At 53.3% G+C, this 16,155-nt stretch overlaps 1 pseudogene; it reads left to right on the top strand.

Annotated features, from left to right (window-relative positions):
• The first annotated feature begins 15,008 nt into the window (after positions 1 to 15,008).
• LOC130041098 (protein LLP homolog) lies at positions 15,009 to 15,575 on the top strand (annotated as a pseudogene).
• The last annotated feature ends 580 nt before the right edge of the window (positions 15,576 to 16,155 follow it).

The following is a 16,155-nucleotide window of genomic DNA, read 5'->3' as shown; positions in this document are numbered from 1 at the left end:
CCAGCTCGCCGGCCGTGGCCTCCATCCAGCCCTTCTGCATCTCCTGGCGGTGGACACACGGTGTGGGTTGGGGGGGGGGTGTGGGAAGAGGCCGGGACCCCCTGGCGGTGCCTATTTCGGGGCCAGTGCTCTGCAGGCTTCTGACCAGTATGCTGGGGGGCGGGGGGAGCCCGGCCGCCCCCACCCCCGGGGAGCTCTGGTCCAGAGTCGGGTCCCCCGCTTCCTGTCTGTACTCTCCGCGGCCCTGAGGGGAAATCCCCACCGGTTTATCTGCTGCCCAACGAGCCTGGCGGCTTTTCAAGAAGGCGCGGGCTGAGTTTCAGTCCAAACCTCAATTTAACGTTAACCAAAAATAAATAAATAACATGTGCTGCTGCAGGCATTTAGAAAGAAAGAGACAGGCCATGAAGGAAAAGGGAAAGAAAGAAAGAAAGAAAGATAGAATGAAAGAAAGAGAAGAGAAGAGAAGAGAAGAGAAGAGAAGAGAAGAGAAGAGAAGAGAAGAGAAGAGAAGAGAAGAGAAGAGAAGAGAAGAGGAGGGGAGGGGAAAAAAGAAATTGAGGGTGGGGGCTTGGGGGGATGAGGGGGGAAGGGAAGGAGGGAGGCTGGGAGTCAGAGAGACGGCACAGCAGGGAGGGCTCTTGCCTTGCACGCGGCCGACCCAGGTTCGATCCCCAGCACCCCAGCTCCCCGTCCGGAATCATCCCTGAGCGCAGAGTCAGGAGCAAGTGCTGAACACCACTGGCTGTGACTCACTATCTGTGGTGGGGGGTGGGAACCAGGCAGGCCTGCCTGCGTGAGCTGGGCCTCTGATCCAACTAAACTCGTGACGTCCAGGCCAGCAGTCCAGAAGCTTCTCTCCCAGCCAACACGCACCCCCTGGAAAGTCTGGAGGGAGAGTCAGGCTCGTCCCCCTGCGGGTGGGAGCAGGATCTCTCGTATTTAGAGTCCTTCGCATGTGGCGGGCATGTAGCTGTGTGTCCACTGCAAGCAGGCCAGGCCCAGCAGCGGGAAGTTGGGACACACTTTCCACATCTCGCCCAAGGTCATGGTGATACCCTTAGGGACTGTTGCTGCCCCTTGCAACCCCCCCCCAATAAACTCCCCCCAACAAAAATTGGAAACTGGCCCTGCAAGGCCCAGTTAGTTGCAAATACAGACTTTCCCATTGAGAACAACAGCCCCGCCTGCTTCACTAACAGCCGGGCAGAGGGTCGGTTTCCCCACAGCGGCCGCTGGGCACGTGCCTGGTGCCCTGCGGGGTCTGGCCGCCCACCCAGCTCAGCCTCCTAAAGCTGGTGTGGACAGTGCTGCCTGCTCCTTCTTGGTAAACACTGCTTTTATTTTTTTGTTTTTTGCTTGGGGGCCACATCCGGCAGAGCTCAGGACTTACTCCTGGCTCGGTGCTCAGGGATCAGTTCTGGCGGGACTCGGGGAACCCTCAGGGGTGTGAGGGGATTCAACTCAGGCCGACCTCCAGCAAAGCAACACCCCAGCTGCTGTACTACCTCTCTGACCCCTGAAAAGTGCTCTTGAACATAGCATTTACTGAGCACTGTCCTCCGGGTCAGACACCACACACGTGCGCGCACACACACACACACACACATGCATGCATGCATGCACATACACGTAAGCATGCACACACACGCACACATGCACACATATCCACACATGCACACACATGTACACACACATGTGCACACACGCACTCACACCCACACACACATATGCACGCACAAAGACAGAAAAACACACATACATACATACATACGCACGCACACAGACACACACACACATACACATGCACACACACATACACACACACATACACACACACACACGCGCGCATGGTTTCTTCTTCAACTCTCCCAATAATCAGAAAGGCCTGCAGGGAAGGCCACACTCCTCAGCATCCTGGCATCCGACACCAAAGGGGACAATCTCTCCAAAGGGGACAGGCTCTCTTGAGGCCTCGGAAGCTTCTTGGGGGACACTGTGTCACCTGGGCATCTGTGGCTGCTCTGAGCCATCACCCAGGTGCTGGCCAGGGCGGGAGAGGCCTGGGTGGGAGCGAGGGAGGGTGGCAGGGAGACAGGTAGAGCCAAGAGAACACGCTCACCCTTCTGGACCCATGAGAAAGTCTTGGCTTCCGGCCAGTCAGCGGCCAGCCAGGGGTTAAAGGCCCCTGCCGAGTCCCAGGGAAGGGCCTAAACACGGTGGGGACCCACGGCCAGCCCGGCCAGCCCGGCTGGTTTCTGCCAACACACCCTGGAGTCCCCGTCCAGCCCGGTTGCATGACTGCTTTACGGCTCAGCACCTGCCACACACCTGCGGCTCAGCTGCCACACACGGCAGGCACACAGGCCAGGGCGCCAAGAGCCAGCAGGCCACGCAGGGCTCTGCCCACGGCCTCCAGGTGCTGCCGCAACCCGGCCAGGCCTCCCCAGAGCCCCCCAATTTAGCCTCGACTCTCGCCGTCAACATCCGTGTGGCTAGAACACAGTGCCTTGATTAAGATGCGAATTACTGGGTTTTGTTTGCTCATTTGCCCGAGCGGGCCCAGTAACGTCTCCGTTATGAGACTTGTTGTTACTGTATTTGGCATATCGAATACGTCACGGGGAGCTTGCCAGGCTCTGCCGTGTGGGTGGGTTGTCAGGCTCTCTGAGAGGGACGGAGGAATCAAACCCGGGTCAGCCGGGCTGGCAAGGCAAACGCCCTACCACTGTGCTATCGCTCCAGCCTATATATATATATATATATATATATATATATATATATATGTTTATATATATATATATGAACCACCGTGAGCTATAGTTACAGACTTACAAACTTTCATGATTACGTTTCAGTCAATGATCAAGTGCCCATCCCTCCACCAGTGCCAATTCTCCACCGCCAATGTTCTCAGTATCCCCCCCTCCACCCCCACCTCATCACCCCCCACCTCTGTGGAAGGCACATTCCCTCTTACTCTCTCCTTTTGTGTGTTATGGTTTGCAATACAGGTAGTAAGCAGCCATCATGTTTGGTCCATAGCCTACTTCCAGCACGCATCTCCCACCCCTGCAAGCGCTCCAAGCATCACTCACTTAGTGGTCCCTTCTCCATCCCAGCTGCCTTCTCCCCCAGCACATGAGGCCAGGCTTCCAAGCCGTGGAGGGAGTTACGGTTTTTAAATCCATCTCACTCCATCACTGCTATCTTATACAGCAGTGAACCCCTGTTTACGGAGTTCAGTCCCCAGCCAAGCTTGCCAGCTTCCTGATGCCACTGTGTGCCATGCTGCCAGGTGGGCGTGCCCCCTGGAGGAAGGCATAGGAGGATGGATGCAGAGGACTGACCTCAGAGAGAGAACAGGGGACAGCGTGCAAGGAGGAAGATAGAGTGGCCGGAGCAATAGCACAACGGGGAGGGCACTTGCCTCGCACGCGACCAACCCAGGTTCGATCCCTGGCATCCCATATGGCTCTCTGAGTCCTGCCAGGGGTGACCAGGAGTGAGCCCGGGTATGGCCCCAAACCCAGCCCAAACAACAACAATGACAAAACCCGGTCCTGTAGAGTGCGTCCTACTGGTCCTGGGCAAGAAGTCCCCAGCCCGAGCATGGATCCTGGTTGGAGCCTCCATCAGACCTACCTGGGGCCGTATCCCTCACCGTCCCCCACATTCCTCGGGTGGAAATATTTCCTACCGCATTTTCTTGGAAGGCAACGGGAACCAGCACAGCAGTATGGGAATCTCTCGGCTTGGGGCTGGAGCCATAGCACAGCGGGGAAGGCGTTTGCCTTGCACACAGCCAACCTGGGTTCGATTCCCAGCATCCCATATGGTCCCCTGAGCACCGCCAGGGGTAATTCCTGAGTGCAGAGCCAGGAGCAACCCCTGTGCATCATCGGATGTGACCAAAAAAGCAAACATTTAAAAAAAATAAAATAAAATAAAATCAGAATCTGTAGGCTCTAGCCCCGCATGAAATACCAGCAGGGCACCAGGTTCCTTCTGAAGAGCTCACACCTGCCCTCTGCAGCCCTACCTGCAGGCACACCTCCCTCTGGCAGGCCGCCAGGATGCCCGCCTGAAGCTGAGCTGATGCAGGGGTGAAGTTAGTGCCCCTGAAGAGGGTACACAGTGCTCTAGAGGAGAAGCTGTTGTGATATTGAAATCCTGGGGAGATTCGGACCCTGGCCCACCTAGTCCCCTCCCCGCCGAGCACGTGCCCTGCTGCGGAGCTTGTGGTCCTGTGGTTGTTCGCGTGAGAAAAAAGTGAAAGTGACACAGCAAAACCCAGACTGGGGACGTTGGTGCTGGGGAAACACACACTGGCGGAGGGACAGGTGTTGGAGGACTGAGACCCCGTCACGTCAAGAACAGCTTTGTAACTGTGTATCTCACAGCGATTCAATTTTTCAAAAAAATTTTTTCAATTCAAAAAGATTAAAAACCCACACGTACTGCTCTTATAAGTAAAAGAACAACAGTTGGAGCTGGAGCGATAGTCTGGCGGGGAGGGCGTTTGCCTTTGCATGCGGCTGACCCAGGTTCGATCCCCAGCATCCCAGAGGGTCCTCTGAGCGCCACCAGGAGTCATTCCTGAGTGCAGAGGGGGGGCATGAGAAGCACAGCGGGAGGGAGCCCGGGGCTGGGCACCTTCTGGCCTGCCCGCTGCCTTGTGGGGAACTCCTCCATCCTGCGATGGAAACACTGGCTGAAGAACAGGTCACAGGGCCCCAGCCAGGCCACAGGGCAGGAGGGCACTGCTTCGAGATGTGAAGATGAGAAGTGACCCTCAGCCCTTCCCAGGGAGGGAAACTCAATGGGCTCAAGCATGCACAGAGAGGGGAGAGGGAGAGAGGCAGGGGGAGAGAAAGGGAGGGAGAGAGAGAGGGAAAGAGAGGGGGGAGGGAGAGGGAGGGAGGGGAAGAGGGAAGGAGAGAGGGAGAAAGAGAGGAAGAGAGAGGGAGGGAGAGAGTGAGAGGGGGAGGGAGAGAGGGAGAGGGGGAGGGAGAGGGGGAGAAAGAGAGGGAGAGAGAGAAGAGAAAGAGGGAGGGAGAGAGGGAGAGAGAGAGGGAGGGGGATGGAGGGAGAGAGAGGAAAGGGGAGAGAGGGAGAAAGAGAGGAAGAGAGAGGGAGGAAGAAAGAGAGGGAGGGAGGGAGAGAGGGAGGGAAGGAGAGGGAGAGAAAGAGAGGGGAGGGTGGGAGAGAGAGAGAGAGAGAGAGAGAGAGAGAGAGAGACCCCCATGGAAGAGCAGGAAATGAACCTCGCTCCCAGAGCCAGGGGCCTCCCCCCTAACAGACAGTGACACCCACGGGTCCTGCTCAAACTAGGACCGGTCACAGAACACCGCTTCCCCCCTGGGCACCTGGTTCGGTGGCCCCCTGCCCCAGGAGGCCACTTGCCTCACACCCGACCGAGACCACTCACCCCACACACACCCCATCAGGTCACCGGCCCCGCTCACCTACCCATGATGTGAGGTCATTTACCCCCCCCCCCACGTGCAGTGGCCATTCCATCGTCCCTCTCTGCAGGGGAGGAGCGGGCGTGCTGGGGGCCATGCGGGCTGAGACCAGCGCCCTGGAGATGACGAGTTCGGCCCCACCCTGGCCTGCACCTCCCGGTGGAACAACACGAGACAGCCCATGGTCACGGGGTGCAAAGGTCAGGGAGAGGTGGGGAGGTGGGTGGGGAGGTGGGAGAGGGAAACAGAAACCCCACTCACGCGAGGCCGCTCTTGGTCTCATGACCTTCACATAGAATTAGAAATCACCCGAGCACGCACCCGCCGTCCCCAACACCCCCGCCACTAAGGGGCTCAGGAAACTGCAGGGAGCAAACCGGGGTCAGCTCCCTGCCCGGGGGAACCCGCCCTTCCATGAGGAGCCGAGACAGGAGGGGCAGGACGGCGCCTGTTCCCTCTGGCCACGGGGAAGACGGAGGCGGCCGGGGGAAGAGACTGGCCAGTGCCAGGGGTGAGGCCCGTCACCAGGCCCACTGCGAGATGCCCAAGTAAGAAGCTTCACTGCCTGCACCTCACTCACATACACACACACACACACACTCACACACTCACACACTCACATACTCACATACACTCAGAAACACACACACACACACACACACACTCACACACTCACATACTCACATACTCACATACACTCAGAAACACTCACACACACACACACACACACACACACAAACACACACATACAGGGCTCCAGACAGCTGACACAGAGTGTCTAAAGGCCTGAAGGCAGGTAGACAGGCACATTATGAAGACAGTCACCAACCAGCTCATGGAAGTGCCATCCACCACCGTGTTCCCCCTCTCCCCTGGCACCCCCAACACACACACGGACACACAGACACACAGACATATACACAGACAGACACACACAGACACACAGACACGCAGGCACATATACAGACACACAGACATACAGACAAGCAGAGACACACACAGGGGCACACACAGACACACACACAGACACACCCAGAGCCACACACAGACACACATACAGAGGCACACAGAGACACACACACAGAGCCACACACAAACACACACAGACTCACACACAGAGACACACAGAAACATACACAGGCAGACACACACAGAGAGACACACAGAAACACACATATAGACGCACAGAGACGCAGAAACAGACACACAGACTCACACATAGAGACAGACACATGCAGACACATAAAGACACCGACACACAGAAACACACATATAGACACACAGACACACAGAGACAGACTCAGACACAGAGACACACAGGCCCACAGACACACTGACACAGACAGACACACAGACATACAGAGACAGACACATAGACTCACACACAGACACACACAGACACACACACACAGAAACACACATATAAACACACAGACACAGAGACACACAGACTCAGACACAGAGACAGACACACAGACACACAAAGACAGACACATGTGTGCACACACAGCAACCTGGGTGCCAAGGAGAGTCAATGATGGTACACCGGTACCCTGGGGAAGCGGATGCCAGAGCTGAAGATGCAGCCTGCGGCTCCCCTGAGCATCACCAGGTGCGGCCCAAACCCCAGAGACCCAGAGCCGTGGGTTAACGAGGCCTCTGCCGTCGGGACCCCTGACCCAGCCCAGGGTTCCGGGCCCGGCCTGAAGCCACCTGGTATTTGCCAACACTGGAGCCAACAGGTGCTTGGCAGACGAGAGCCCGCCATTCCACTTCCTGCTGCCTTGGGGGGCTGTTTGCTTGCTGGGGCAAGGGTCCCTCTCCAGTGGTCCTGCGGGGCTGGGGGCGGCAGGGCCACTCCCAGCTGGTGATGCTTGGCAGGACAGGTCGGTGCCAGCCCCGAGGATATGGTGCCGCTTGGGCTGGAGGCTTGCTGGAACCCTCCTGCAGAGCTGGGTGGCTTCAGCTCTTTCAACCTGGGGGAGACCTTTCACTCAGCTCCATGTACGACCCTCACCATGGGCCGACACCCCCATGCTTATAACCTATTTTGCCAGGCCTGCGGCCTTCCCACCTGACCCTGCTCAGGATATGGGGGAATGTGGGGTGTTTCCCCTGCCCCCAACTCGCTTCTCGAAACCCATGTGCCTCAGTCTGCCCGAGGCCACGCCCTACTTGGGCACACTGGCACAAATGAGGGCACAGACACACACCACTGGGGCTAAGAAGTAAGTGACGAATTGTTCTTGGCGGCCCTGTTGGTAACGGCAAGACAAGACGCTGGGTGACCTCAGCGCCCACCAATAGCTAATACCCGGCTAACCCACAAACACCAGGATTCCTGGGTACAGACTGGAACATCAGGCAGGAGAGAAAGGACAGTGGGGTCCTGGCCGATCCATCCAGGTTCCCTCCCTGGCATCTCCTAGGGTCCCCCCCCGAGAAGCACCAGGAATGAACAGAGCCAGGAGTAAGCCCTGAGCATCGCCGGGTGTGACCCCGAAACAAAACAAAAAAGGACCGGACATTCTCCAGCACCCTTTTCTAAGAGAACAAGTTCAGGAAGCAGAACAAGGCAGAGAAACCTCTTAGGGAGTGTGTGTGGGTCTGTGTGTGTGTGTGTCTGTGTGTGTGTGTTTCAAAGACGTGTGTGTGTGTGTGTGTGCATCCATTTCTGCACTGCTCTGTCCTCCCATTGTTCGTCAATTTGCTCGAGCGGGCCCAGTAACGTCTCCAACGTGAGACTTGTTGTTACTGTGTTTGGCATATCGAATACATCACGGGTGGCTTGCCAGGCTCTGCCGTGCAGGCGAGATACTCTCCGTAGCTTGCCAGGCTCTCCGAGAGGGGCGGAGGAATCGAACCCGGCTCAGCCGGGCCAGCTGCGCGCAAGGCAAATGCCCTACCACTGCGCTATCGCTCCAGCCCACATCCATTTCTAAAGAACAAATTCAGGAAGCACAGCAAGGCAGAGAAACCTCTAAGGGTGTGTGTGTGTGTGTGTGTGTGTGTGTGTGTGTGTGTGTGTGTGTGTGTGTTCCAAAGATGTGTGTTCCAAAGAAGTCTGTATTCACATATGCTGATTTATACATGGGGGAAATAGCTCCAGAAGGAGAAACAAGAGACTGACGAGAGGGCTCCTCTGAGGATCAGGCCAGGCTGCCCTGCTGAGAGGCGGCCAAGCTTCATTTCCGTCCCCAACGCTCCTGCGCTGGCTAAACCTCCTTCCCGATCCAGTGCAGCGTGTCTGGTGCTCGGTTCTGCAAACAAAGGGGAGCGATGGGCACCGTCCTGCTATCAACATTAATGAGAGATGAGAAAACGGAAAAGCCCCCATCAGTGCCGATGAGGAGGGGGTCCCTCTCGGGCCGAAGGGGTGGGGCCGGGTGCTCTGGCCTCGCAGAGGCGGGGGCGGGGGGAGGGAGGTGTGCGCGTCTTCATCTAGGAAGCAGCAGTGGAGGGATCCCAAGGGCCCCAACTCTGCCTCGCTGGGAGGCAGTGAGGAAAGTCAAGTTGCCCTCTGACCCCATTTCCTTCCATTATTTTCTCTTTTTTTAAAATGTATTGGCTTTAATCTCGGGGCCACGCCCCATGGTGCATATGCACTGGTTTACACCCAGTGGCACCCACGTAGTGCCAGTGGTTGAACTCAGGGCCTGGCACATGCTCCGCCACTCAAGCGTCCCCCCCCACCCCCACCCCGGCACGCCGGCTCCATGTCTTGAAAGCCCAGACCACTATCCGGAGGAGTCCAGGTCGGTGACAAGCGACAAAACCTGCCCAGGCTTTGGTTTGAAAGTGAGGATTTTGCACTTTCGGGCATCCGATTCCCAAATAAGGTTTTAATGTTTTGGTTTTTCCTTTTTTTTTTTTTTTTTTTGTTTCCCCAGCCCCCGTCAATGTCATGTGCATTAAGTTCCTTCTTTCACTCCTTTTTCTAAAATTACACACATGGGGCTGGAGTGATAACGTAGCAGGGAGGGCGTTTGCCTTGCACGCAGCCAACCCGGGTTCGAGCACCGCCAGAAGTAATTCCTGAGTGCAGAGTCAGGAGTCACCCCTGAGCATCGCCGGGTGTGACCCAAAAAGAAAATAAATAAATAAATAAAAAATAAAATAAAATCACACACACGCTTGTATACTCGCCTTGCATACAGCCATCCCTGGTTCAATCCCTGGCACTGCGTCTGAGTGATCCCTGAGCTCAGAACAAACAGAAACAGGAGTCGAAGCAACAGTTCGGCCAAGAGGTGGGTCTTGCCTGGCACACAGCCACCCCGAGTTCCATCCCCAGCATCCCCTAGGGTCCCCCACACTCCCCCAGGAGTGATTCCTGAGCACAGAGCCAGGAGTAGCCCCTGAGCATTGCTGGGTGTGGATCGAAAACAAAACAAAATGACAATTAGACACAAGGGACCAGGGCCGGAGCCATAGTCCAGCGGGGAGGACACCTGCCTTGCATGTGGCTGATATGAGTTTGATCCCCGGCATCCCACAGGGTCCCCTGAGCACTGCCAGGAGTGATCCCGGAGCACAGAGGCCAGGAGCAACCCCTAGTAAGGCCCCCATATGAAAAACAACAACTGTCACTGTCCTCCCGTTGTCCATCAATTTGCTCGAGCAGGCCCAGTAACATTGTGAGACTTGTTACTGTGTTTGGCATATCGAATACGTCACGGGGAGCTTGCCAGACTTTGCCGTGCGAGCGAGATACTCTCGGTAGCTTGCCGGGCTCTCCGAGAGGGGCAGAGGAATCAAACTCGGGTCGGCCATGCTGGCTGCGTGCAAGGCAAATGCCCTACCCGCTGTACTATTGCTCCAGCCTTCAAACAACAACAACAAAAATAATAACAACAACAAAAAAAACCAGCTGATGTTCTCTGTTGTTGAATTTTAAAAAGGAGGCTGAGGACAGGGCTCACGTAGAAGCCTTGGGTGCATGGAACCCAGGCTTGATCCCAGGCCCCCCAATGGCCCTGCTATAATATAGATGCTCAAGAATGTCAGGGGGATAAAGAGAGAGAGGGAGAGAGAGAGAGAGAGAGAGAAGAAAAGTGCCTGCCATAGAGGCAGGAGGTGGTAGGGGTGGCGGGCGGGAAACTGGGGACATTGGTGGTGGGAAAAGCACATTGGTGAAGGGACAGGTGTTGGAACATTACACAAATACAAGCATGAATGACTTTGTAACTGTGCCTTACTGTGATTCAAATTTTTTAAAAAAATTTTTAAAAATTTTTAAATGTTAGGGTAGTTCCTCACGGCAAAGCCTGGCAAGCTCCCCGTGATGTATTCGATATGCCAAAAATAGTAACAGCAAGTCTGACAGTGGAGACGTTACTGGTGCCCGCTCGAGCAAATCGATGAACAACGGGAGGACAGTACTACAGTTAGGGTGGTAATGATACAGACCACCTCCTAACCCCCTGCCCTTCCACCCTAGTTCTCAAGAAATAGTTCTCAAATCAGTCATTGTGGGTTGACTGATTCAAATCAGAAGCAGGATTTTCTGGAGAATTGAACACACTCACCAAGCTAAGCTCATCCCGAAGACATCAGTTCAGACATCAGTTCAGACTCCGGCCCCTTCAGCTACAATCCCAGGCGCTGTGGATAAGAAGGCAGGAGGCGCCCTCTCGTGGCCATGGCTGGGAAGAACAGGAGATTCTGGAAGCCGAGAGCAAGGAGAGGATTCTGGTGGATTTTTCAAGTGGGGCAGAGCCAACTTCTAAACTGAGGCAGAAGGCAGCGATGCTTTGAAGATCTCAGTGGGAACTCACTGACTGCTCAGGGAACCGTCACAGATGCCTTTTCACCCCCTGGCTTTATCCCATGGGAGGTGGCTAACTTGAGCCCGTTGACTGAGCCCCCAAATTCCACAAACATATCCAGGGGTGTCTGCCCTGCCAGACGACAGAACCCGCCAGGGAAGGAGTGCTCTATGCGGTTGGCATGAGCCAAAGAACTCTGGCACGGAGTCCCGTACACACATAGTCAACTACTTCTTTGGTGAAATAATAACCAACGTTTACAGAATGGTCCTTGTGCCCGGTCCTACATAAAGTGCCACTAATAATCTGTCATAATCTGTCACTCACAGGGCTGGCGCGATAGCACAGTGGGTAGAGCGTTTGCCTTGCACGTGGCAGACCTGGGTTTGATTCCCAGCATCCCATATGGTCCCCCGAGCACCGCCAGGAGTAATTCCTGAGTGCAGAGCCGGGAGTAACCCCTGAGCATCGCCAGATGTGACCCGAAAACCAAAAATAAATAAATAAATAAATAATCGGTTGCTCATGACACTGACATCCACAGGGACTGCAAGAGGCAGCCTGGATCACACATGAAGACTCTGAGCCCCTGAGAGGTTCCCCGACTGACCTCCCATCACACGCGGCCAGGCTTCTCCCAAGCTCAGGAACTCCAGAGCTCAGCCTCTTTCCAGAGATCACTGGAACTCAGACTGCTGCGCATAATGGACTTCTTGATGTTTTCAGAAATTAAGGACCACGTAGCCATTTGGAAAAATGAAGCCATGACATTTGCTTTTTTTTTTTTTTTTTTTTTGCTTTTTGGGTCACACCTGGTGATGCTCAGGGGTTACTCCTGGCTCTGCACTCAGGTATTACTCCTGCTGGTGCTCCGGGAACCATATGGGATGCTGGAATCGAACCTGGATTGGTTGCATGCAAGGCAAACACCCTACCGCTGTGCTATCACTCCAGCTCCCTGACATTTTCTTTTACATGGACGGACATGGAGAGGAATGTGCTGAGTGAAATGAGACAGAAGGAGAGGGACTGACATAGAATGACTGCCCTCATTTGAGGGAAATTAAATATATATATATATATATATGGGCTGGAGCAATAGCACAGCGGGTAGGGCATTTGCCTTGCACGCAGCCAACATGGCCAATCCGAGTTCGATTCCTCCGCCCCTCTCGGAGAGACTGGCAAGCTACCAAGAGCATCTCGTCCTCATGACAAAGCCTGGCAAGTTACCCGTGACGTATTCGATATGCCAAACACAGTAACAACAAGTCTCACAATGTTACTGGGCCCGCTCGAGCAAATCGATGAACAACGGGAGGACCGTGACAGTGATATATTGATAATGATACCTAAAGACAGTAGAAATGAGGACCAAGAAGACCAACCCATGACTGGACGCTTGCCACAAGTTGTAGGAGAGTACACTTAGGACAGAGAAGGGACACCGCTACCACAATGATAATTGGAAATGATCACTCTGGACAAGAACTGAGTACTGAAAGGAGAGACAATAACAGTACTGCAAACCACAGTGCCTAAAAAAGGAGGGTGAGAGGGAGGGAGGGAGGGAGAGACAGAGAGAGAGAGGGAGAGAGGGAGAGAGAGGGAGACAGAGATAGAGAGAAGGAGAGAGGAGACAGAGGAGAGAGAGGAGAGGAGAGAAAAGGGTGAGAGAGGAGAAAGAGAGAAAGAGAGAGAGGGGGAGAGAGAAAGAGAGAGCGAGAGAGAGAGAGAAAGAGAGAGAGAGAGAGGCATCTGCCAGGGGCAGGCTGGGAGTGGGGGCGGCAGAAAGCAAACCAGGGACATTAGTGGCAGGAATCCTACACTGGTGAAGGGTGTTGGAACAGTCTATGACTGAGACCCAATCATAACAACTTCATAACTCTGTTTCTCACAGTGATTCAATTAAAAAGTAAATAACACTAAAATGGGGAAAAATTAAGTGCCACACTGGAATGATGACAGGAAGAGAAACCATAATTAATAACACAGTAAACCACAGAATCTCACTCAATATAAAAACATCTTAACTGAGACCCACAAGGAGCTGCTTTTGTTTATAAGGACTGTGTCTCTCAACACTACTAAAGCTGATAATGTTTTTAAATATTTACTAATTGATTTGAACATTACCATAATAACCCAGTAAAGGCTCATGGAAGCAACTAACTCTCAAAAAAAAAAAAACCTATTTTCTTAAATTTAAAAAAAAAGAATCAGTGAGAAAACTGACTTTGTTTCACATTTCTCGGATTTCTTTCGTGTCTGGCTGGAAAGACAGCTGGATTCTCCTATTTACTCCAGCATCCAATCTGCTGTGGCATCACACTTCTGCAAAATTCCCCTGCACGCCTGTCAGAAAGCGGGAGTGAAAAGCACGTGCGGCATCTCGACACAGTGATTAAAATAGTCCAGACCTTAGACACCCCCAGAAGGATCCTGGGTGTCTCTGGGGCTCCAGGCACCCTCAGAGCACCCCTGCGGTCAGGGGTAAGGAAACCCCGACCTCATGCCAGGCACATCCCTACAGAACTATTGTCTTTATTTGGGTTCTGTTTCCGGTTGGGGGCCGCACTGCCACCTGGCTCTGCGCTCAGGAATCAGCCTGGAGTGGGTGCTGGGATTAAACCCAGATTAGTCACTATACCTATACAACCATGCTGAGACCACTCTCCACACACATGAAGGCACCGGCAGAGGAACAAAGTCATGCGGGTCCCCGGGTTGAGGTCTCCAAGCCTGCTCGGATCGGGGCTGAGCATCCTCCACCCAGATCCTCCTTCTTCCAGTAGGCAGGAGTCACACCCACCAACTGGCCCTCCTGGCGCTGTGTAATCCCATCAACGGCCAAGACCCAGAGACTATAAAACCCAGCTCCCAGAAGCACGCGGCCATGCGACATCTTATTATCTCATTCTTGCTTTGGACAACCTGGCAGGCTACTGAATGTAACCTGGCCACAGGGCAGAGTCTGACAAACTCCTCGTGGCATACCCAATATGCCAAATACCAGTAACAATGAAGGGTCTCATTCTCCTAACCCTGAAAGAGCCTTGAATATGCCACTTTTTAAAAAAAAAAATCACAGGGCTAGGACGAAGGAGACGTTACTGGGGCCTGCTCGAGGCAATCGAGGAACAACAGAATGGTGACGAACAATAGGATGGTCGTGATTGTGATGAGCCACTATACCACCCTCCTGGCCCCACCTGGCCCCACCTGGCCCCACCCCACCCCACCCCAGGGAGCTGGTTCTAACAGAAACCCCCAATGACTTCCCAAACACACTTCCTTCCTCTCTTTCCCCTCCATTCCTCTCCTTTCCCTGCCAACACAGTCTTCCACGGCAACTTTTCCTCTGGATGCTCTGGACGCAGTTGTGTGGGCAGTGATGAACATGGACACAGGACCCCACGATCGATAAAGTGAGGCTCTGGGGGCCGGAGTGATAGAACAGCAGGTAGGGCACTATTGACCTTGCATGTAGCTGACCGGGGTTCAATCCCACACACCCCATTTGGTCCCCATCCCCTCCCCCCAAGCAACACCAGGAGTGATTCCTGGATGTAGAATCAGGGGTAAGCCCTAGGCATGGACAAGCATGGACCAAAAACAAAATTAATTTTATTTAATAAATTTAAATATTTATCGAAATAAATATTTTTACATATTTATCTAAAAAAGATGTAGATAAGAATCTAAATCTTGGGGACTTTCCGGTGGCGTGAGTGGCTTGCGGCAGAGTTTGTGAGTTTCCCTTGGATCAAGTATGGCTAAGAGCTTGCGGGGTAAGTGGAAAAGGGAAATGCGGGCTGAAAAAGGAAAAAAGAAGGCCCCAAAGGAACTCAGCAGATTTAAAAGTATTCTTAAAATAGACACTGATGGGGCTGGGGCAATAGCACAGCGGGTAGGGCGTTTGCCTTGCAGGCGGCCGACCCGGGTTCGATTCCCAGCATCCCATGTGGTCTCCTGAGCACTGCCAGGGGTGATTCCTGAGCGCGGAGCTAGGAGTGACTCCTGTGCATTGCTGGATGTGACCCAAAAAGCAAAAAAAAAAAAAAAAAGACACTGATGTTATAATGAAAGATGTTCAAGAAATAGCAACTGTGGTGGAACCCCAAAGTTGCCAGAAGATTGAATGTGCAACAGTAAAGGATGAAAAAGATGACATGAAAACGGAGACTGACATTAAGAGAAACAAGAAGAGTCTTCTAGATCAGCATGGACAGTACCCTATCTGGATGAACCCAAGGCAGAAGAAAGACTGAAGGCAAAGCAAGAGAAAAAGAAAGGTACAAACAGAGCAAAAGCAGCAAAACCAGGTTTGGCCTGGTAGCCGCTTAAGATATTGAGAAATACCATATAGGACCGTTCTTTGATAAATGTGTACACCGATTTCAGCTTCTACCAAATGAAAACTCTGGTTTTAACTTGACCTTTTTCTTCAGTTCATAATTTTCCACTTTTTTTTTCTTGAAACTTGAATAAAATGTTGGGCTGGAGCGATAGCACAGCGGTAGTGTGTTTGCCTTGCATGCAGCCAGCCCAGTTGACCCGAGTTCGATTCCTCCGCCCCTCTCGGAGAGCCCGGCAAGCTACCGAGAGTATCTCGCCCGCACGGCAAAGCCTGGCAAGCTACCCGTGACATATTCGATATGCCACACACAGTAACAACAAAGTCTCCAATGGAGATGTTACTGGGCCCGCTCCAGCAAAACTCGATGAACAACAGGAGGACAGTGTTTGTTTTGAATAAAATGTTTCCTTTGGTGAATGAAATCTATATTGATATTGTAACTGGATGCTGTCCAATATACAAGGATTATCAGTCGTCAAAATTCTATCCTGCATTAGTGTGACTTTTTTGTTCTTAGTACAGATAAAACATGTCATACTGACAGATTTGAGCTTACTAA

This window comes from Sorex fumeus, unplaced genomic scaffold (assembly GCF_029834395.1).
Source record: "Sorex fumeus unplaced genomic scaffold, SorFum_2.1 ptg000097l, whole genome shotgun sequence".
In the NCBI taxonomy this organism is placed as follows: domain Eukaryota; kingdom Metazoa; phylum Chordata; class Mammalia; order Eulipotyphla; family Soricidae; genus Sorex; species Sorex fumeus.
The sequence above is the reverse complement of the archived record's forward strand: the minus strand, read 5'-3'. Positions and strand labels throughout refer to the sequence as shown.